The sequence below is a fragment of the Triticum aestivum genome, chromosome 7B (genome assembly GCF_018294505.1).
Source record: "Triticum aestivum cultivar Chinese Spring chromosome 7B, IWGSC CS RefSeq v2.1, whole genome shotgun sequence".
NCBI classification, from domain to species: Eukaryota; Viridiplantae; Streptophyta; class Magnoliopsida; order Poales; family Poaceae; genus Triticum; species Triticum aestivum.
Window position 1 is genome coordinate 343,087,566 of NC_057813.1, and position 7,674 is coordinate 343,095,239.

Below are 7,674 nucleotides of genomic sequence, written 5' to 3' on the forward strand. Positions count from 1 at the left end.
AAGACTTGCTTCAATATACTGCCACTTTGAAGAAATCCATGTTTGTTCATCTCAGTCACTAGTAAAGACTGAATACTCCATATATGTAGCCCCCAAGTGTCGGGTTGTCATGCTTGCAGCAACCTGGGACTTGTAATTGCCTTATACTCATAAAAAGTTCAACCAGTGTAACCCCCAAGGGTCGGGTCATTATGAAATAATGAGCAGGGACTTTATAAATATGATCATGTAGACTTGAACAACAACGTGTAGCCCCCAAGGGCCGGCTTAGTAAGATAATACTGAGCTGGGACTTTATATATACTTCATTGAAAATAATATCATATGATGTAACCCCCATCATGGGGCTTGAACCCACGTCCACAAGGTTGAGAGCTTTGTGCTTTACCAACTGAGTAGTGGACCCTTCAATATAATGGATTAAGACTTGTGTACCTTGAATTATTGACAGGAGCAATTGGTAGCCCCCAAGGGCCGGCTCATTATGATGTGATGAGTCGGGCCTTCAATAAGGCCAGTAAAAATGACTTTGCATTAGCCCCCAAGTGTCATGGTGCATGCTTGCAGCGATATGAGACTTGCATATTTGATGTAATCTCAACTTGAATAATGTAGCCCCCAAGTGCCGGGTTGTAAGACTACAGCGACTCGGGACTATTCCTTTGTAGAATAAATCATACCCATTGATAAAATAATATCCATTGCACTGAAGCGACTTTCAAAACCTCAATCATAATATTGGTTATTGATAACCATAATAAAAAATACAGCCATGTTGGCTATTTGAATGACATAACCCAATGATTTATGAGCACATGATTCCAATGGCGCAATCCAAATATATACTGGTGACTTAACATCCAAAGCCAGACCGGGTTAATAAACACCGGATATTTTCTCATCATACACTGGCGACTTATAGTCAAAAGCCAGGTCGGGTTAAGAAACACCGGATGTTTATCTCATACTGGCGAGTTATAGTCAAAGCCAGGCCGGGTTAATGAACACCGGATCATCTTTATCTCATACTGGCGACATAAAAAACAGATCGGATCAGTAAACACTGGATTTAACATAAACCTCATCAAAATAAACTGCTAAAAGAAGATTTGAGGAGAAAACATGCAAAAAGGCAAGGCTTTTCATGGGCTACCAGGCCACTGAGTTAAACCATTTTACAAAGCCTTATAAGATGGACCTCGCATTAACCAATCGTCATTTTAACTATGACAAGTTCAAGGTCTTTATAAGATTGACTGGTCAAACGTTCGACGGGTCATACCAGGATTACCTGGGTGGAGTGGCTTACTTAAAAAGGCAGGATAACCCGGGGTTTTAGGTGAATACACCTGGCTTCCAAGCCTGGCTTTTATAGCCTATTACATGGTGGGCACCAACTGTCGTGGAATTGTCACGGCAGATGTCCTAGTGTGAGGACTTAGTCGTGAGGCCAACACATCTATGTAGTAGCTTGAGAGGGGTTGAGCGGAATCGAGAAACGCAACATAAGACAAGGATTTAGACAGCTTCGGGCCCTGGGAAACATCATCCGGTAATGATCCTACATGTTGTTTGTGGCTAGGTCTCATTATGATCATGAGGGTGTCGCCGTATAAGTCGGCTCTCCTCTAGTTGTGTCTAGCCTTATCGATTCTTTTCTCTCCTCCCTCTTGGGGTGCCCTTCCCCTCCTTATATATGTCTGAAGGGGCGGGTTACATGACTAGTCCTAGTAAGATTATGATTAATCTATTACAAGTGGAGTCCTAGTCTTGCTTCCTTTGTAGGAGAATATTCCTTATGCCTTTCTCTTAAACCGGCCCACCTTCATATGAACCGGCCTACCGGGCCTTGGTCCTTATCGTCCGTCTGGCCCACCTGTCGGGTCACCAGTGAATCATAATGCCCCACGGCGGGTTGTGTGTAAACCACCAGGTCAGGGCGGGTCACTCCTTGAGCCGTTAAGTGTCGGCCGAGTCTCCAATAAACCGCCAAGTCCAACCGGGTCATACCGCGGGGTATATCCCTGACTCTCTCTCTCTCCCTCTCTTTCTCTCTCTCTCTCTCTCTAAACAGAAGGATATGCGGGGTGGTGGAGAAGGAATGCATATGTGCCTTGATTCACCGAATACCTTCCGATGTGGATTCCCTCTTAATAGTATGGATTTCCTACGACCAAAGAAATAAACACGTAGAAAACATCATCTTCGTTCTTTTCCGTCCGAAGGAAATGCCTAATCTTCTTGTTGTTGGAAATATGCCCTAGAGGCAATAATAAAATGGTTATTATTATATTTCCTTGTTCATGATAATTGTCTGTTGTTCATGCTATAATTGTATTAACCAAAAATCGTAATACATGTGTGAATACATAGACCGTAATATGTCCCACGTAAGCCTCTAGTTGACTAGCTCGTTAATCAATAGATGGTTGTCGTTTCCTGACCATGGACATTCGATATCGTTGATAACGGGATCACATCATTAGGAGAATGATGTGATGGAAAAGACCCAATCCTAAGCATAGAACAAGACCATGTAGTTCGTTTGCTAAGAGCTTTTCTAATGTCAAGTATCATTTCCTTAGACCATGAGATTGTGCAACTCCCGGATACCGTAGGAATGCTTTGGGTGTACCAAACGTCACAACGTAACTGGGTGTCTATAAAGGTGCACTACAGGTATCTCCGAAAGTGTATGTTGGGTTGGCATGAATCGAGACTGGGATTTGTCACTCCGTATGACGGAGAGGTATCTCTGGGCCCACTCGGTAATGCATCATCATAATGAGCTCAATGTGACTAAGGAGTTAGTCACGTGATCATTCATTACGAAACGAGTAAAGAGACTTGCCGGTAATGAGATTGAACGAGGTATTGGGATACCGATGATCGAATCTCGGGCAAGTAACATATCGGTGGACAAAGGGAATTGTATACGGGATTGATTGAATCCCCGACATCGTGGTTCATCCGACGAGATCATAGTGGAACATGTGGGAGCCAACATGGGTATCTAGATCCCTCTGTTGGTTATTGGCCGGAGAGATGTCTCGGTCATGTATGCATGGTTCCCGAACCCATAGGGTCTACACACTTAAGGTTCGGTGATGCTAGAGTTGTTATGGGAAATTTTATGTGGTTGTTGAAGGTTGTTCAGAGTCCCAGATGAGATCTCGGACGTCACGAGGAGTTCTTGAATGGTCCGGAGGTAAAGATTTATATATGGGAAGTCCAGTTTCAGTCACCGGAATAGTTTCGGGGGTTATCGGTATTGTACCGGGACCAGCAAAAGGTGTCCGGGGGTCCAACGGATGGGGCCACCTGCCCCGAGGGACTCAATGGGCTGAACAAGGGTGGGAACCAGCCCCCTAATGGGCAAGTGCGCCCCCCCCCCAAGGGCCCAAGGCGCCTAGTTAGGAAACCCTAGGTGGTGGGGGCGCCTCCCACCAAACTTGGGGGGCAAGTCCCCCCCCCTTGGCCGCCGTCCCCCCTTGTAGATGGGATCTAGGGGGCTGGGCCCCTCTCCCCTTCCCCTATAAATAGTGGGGGGAGGGCTGCCACACCCTTCCCCTGGCGCAGCCCCTCCCTCCTCCAACACTTCCGCCTCCTCCGTAGAGCTTGGCGAAGCCCTGCAGAAAATCCACAAGCTCCACCACCATGCCATCATGTTGCCGGAGCTCTCCCTCAACTTATCCTCTCCTCTTGCTGGATCAAGAAGGAGGAGACGTCCCCGGTCTCTACGTGTGTTGAACACGGAGGCGCCGTCCGTTCGGCGCTAGATCAGATCTTCCACGATTTGAATCGCCGCAAGTACGACTCCATCATCCGCGTTCTTGTAACGCTTCCGTTTCACGATCTTCAAGAGGTATGAAGATGCACTCCTCTCTCTTGTTGCTAGAATCTCCTAGATTGATCTTGGTGACACGTAGGAAAATTTTGAATTATTGCTACGTTCCCCAACAGTGGCATCATGAGCTAGGTCTATGCGTAGATTCTATGCACGAGTAGAACACAAGTAGTTGTGGGCAATGGTTTGTTTAATTTGCTTACCGTTACTAGTCCTATCTTGGTTCGACGACATTGTGGGATGAAGCGGCCCGGACCGATCTTACATGTATGCTTATGGGATACAGGTTCCACCGACTGAAATGCACTTGTTGCATAAGGTGGCTAGCGGGTGTCTGTCTATCCCACTTTAGTCAGATCGGATTCGATGAAAAGGGTCCTTATGAAGGGTAAATAGCAATTGGCATATCACTGTTGTGGCTTTTGCGTAGTAAGAAACGTTCTTGCTAGAAACCCATAGCAGCCACGTAAAACATGCAACAACAATTAGAGGACGTCTAACTTGTTTTTGTAGGGTATGCTATGTGATGTGATATGGCAAAAAGGATGTGATGAATGATAGATGTGATGTATGAGATTGATCATGTTCTTGTAATAGGAATCACGACTTGCATGTCGATGAGTATGACAACCGGCAGGAGCCATAGGAGTTGTCTTAATTTATTCTATGACCTGTGTGTCAATGAGAACGCCATTGTGACGCCCCCGATTCAATCGTACACTAATCATACACGCAAACGTGTACGATCAAGATCAGGGACTCACGGGAAGATATCACAACACAACTCTAAAACATAAATAAGTCATACAAGCATCATAATACAAGCCAGGGGCCTCAAGGGCTCGAATACAAGTGCTCGATCATAGACGAGTCAGCGGAAACAACAATATCTGAGTACAGACATAAGTTAAACAAGTTTGCCTTAAGAAGGCTAGCACAAACTGGGATACAGATCGAAAGAGGCGCAGGCCTCCTGCCTGGGATCCTCCTAACTACTCATGGTCGTCGTCAGCGGGCTGCACGTAGTAGTAGGCACCTCCGGTGTAGTAGGAGTCGTCGTTGACGGTGGCGTCTGGCTCCTGGACTCCAGCATCTGGTTGCGACAACCAGAAAGAAAGGAAAGGGGGGAAAAGGGGGAAGAAAGCAACCGTGAGTACTCATCCAAAGTACTCGCAAGCAAGGAACTACACTACATATGCATGGGTATATGTGTAAGGAGGCCATATCAGTGGACTGAACTACAGAATGCCAGAATAAGAGGGGGACAGCTAATCCTGTCGAAGACTACACTTCTGGCAGCCTCCGTCTTGCAGCATGTAGAAGAGAGTAGATTGAAGTCCTCCAAATAGCATCTCCAAGTAGCATCTCCAAGTAGCATCTCCAAGTAGCATCTCCAGGTAGCATCGCATAGCATAATCCTACCCGGCGATCCTCCCCTCGTCACCCTGTGGAAAAGCGATCACCGGGTTGTCTGTGGAACTTGGAAGGGTGTGTTTTATTAAGTATCCGGTTCTAGTTGTCATAAGGTCAAGGTACAACTCCAAGTCGTCCTGTTACCGAAGATCACGGCTATTCGAATAGATTAACTTCCCTGCAGGGGTGCACCACATAACCCAACACGCTCGATCCCATTTGGCCGGACACACTTTCCTGGGTCATTCCCGGCCTCGGAAGATCAACACGTCGCAGCCCCACCTAGGCAAAACAGAGAGGCCAGCACGCTGGTCTAAACCTAAGCGCACAGGGGTCTAGGCCCATCGCCCATAGCACACCTACACGTTGCGAGGGCGGCCGGAAGCAGACCTAGCCTAGCAGGCGTTCCAGTCCAATCCGGCGCGCGCCGCTCCGTCGCTGACGTCTGAAGTGCTTCGGCTGATACCACGACGTCGGGATACCCATAACTACTCCCACGTAGATGGTTAGTGCGTATAGACCAAATGGCCAGACTCAGATCAAATACCAAGATCTCGTTAAGCGTGTTAAGTATCCGCGAACGCCGACCAGGGCCAGGCCCACCTCTCTCCTAGGTGGTCTCAACCTGCCCTGTCGCTCCGCCACAAAGTAACAGTCGGGGGCCGTCGGGAACCCAGGCCCACCTCTACCGGGATGGAGCCACCTGTCCTTTCAGCCCCCTCATCAGAATCACTTGCGGGTACTCATCAAGCTGACCCGTCTTTAGTCACCATCTGTATAGTATGTATGTATGTATAGTATATACCCGTGATCACCTCCCGAGTGATCACGGCCCAATAGTATAGCAAGGCAGACTGACAAGAATGTAGGGCCAATGATGATAAACTAGCATCCTATACTAAGTATTTAGGATTGCAGGTAAGGTATCAACAAATGTAGCAACAATGTGAGGCTATGCAACAGAATAGGAGTAACCGAACAGTAACATGCTACACTACTCTAATGCAAGCAGTATAGAGAAGAATAGGCGATATCTGGTGATCAAGGGGGGGCTTGCCTGGTTGCTCTGGCAAGAGAGAGGGGTCGTCAACTCTGTAGTCGTACTGGGCAACAGCAGCGTCGGTCTCGTAGTCTACCAGAGAGAAGAGGGGGAAGAAACAATGAATACCATGCAAACAGATGCATATCAGGACAACAAGCAGAGCTAGATGTGTTCTAACGCGGTCTGAGGTGATACCGGTGAAGGGGGGAAACATCCGGGAAAGTATCCCCGGTGTTCCGTGTTTTTGGACAGATGAACCGGAGGTGAAATGTTGCAGGTTCACTATGCTAGGGACGCGTGGCGGACGAACGGGCTGTGTATCCGGATTCGTCTCATCGTTCTGAGCAACTTTCATGTTGAAAATAATTTAATCCGAGTTACGGATTAAAAGATATGATTTTCTAAAGATTTTATTAATTTCAGGAATTTAATTAATTATTTAATTTAATTCGGAAATGGATTTATGACATCAGCATGATGTCATGCTGATTTCAGCAGTCAACAAAGTTGACTGGTCAACCTGACATGAGGGTCCCGCCTGTCATTGACTGATTAACTAACTAACAGTTATTTAGGTTAATAGTGATTAAATCAATCTAATTATGATTAATTAATTTAGTTAATTAGCTAATTAATTAATTAAATTTATTTTTATTATTACTTTTTCCTCTCTTTTTTTATAAAAAATCGTTCTGAGGGGTGGGGCCCCACGGGCCATTGGCCCAGAGAGGCCTTGCGGGCGCACGGGTTACGGGCGCTGCTACGGGCACCAGGCCGAACGGGCGCAGATGGTCACCGGCGAACGGGCGGGGCCATTCGGGGCGATGGGGCGGGCGCAGGCCACCGGGGCACAGTGGGGCGTCGGCCAGGGAGTGGCCGCGGGCGAGCTGGAGCGTGATGAGACGGGCGCGGCCAGCCACGGGGCAAGGCGCAGCGGGGCGACGCTGGGCAGCAGCAGTGGTAGGCAGGGGAGGCGGGCGCGTGTGCGCGCGCGCGATGGCGCGCCGTGCGGGACGTGTACGGCCCGTAGCGCGGGCGCGTTTAGTGACAAGCAAGCAGAGGGTGGATGGGGAGCATGCTCACGAGGGTTGAAGGGGAGGGGTCGACGTGGCTCGTTGATGCCGGCGAGGGAGAGGTGGGGACGAGCGACGTAGACGGGGAGGCGGCGTCGACGACGGCGAGTGGCGGGATGGCTCCGGCGGGGGTGATCCGGCATCGGCGCAGGGCGTCAGGGGCATCGATTGCCCCCGACCGGATCCACGCAAGAGGGGGTTGAGGAGGCGGGCCACGGCGCGGCCGTGCTCGCCGGGGCCACGGGGAGCGGCGGCGAACGCGGCGTGGATGGCGAGGAGCCGGCTGGGGAAGGGCTCCG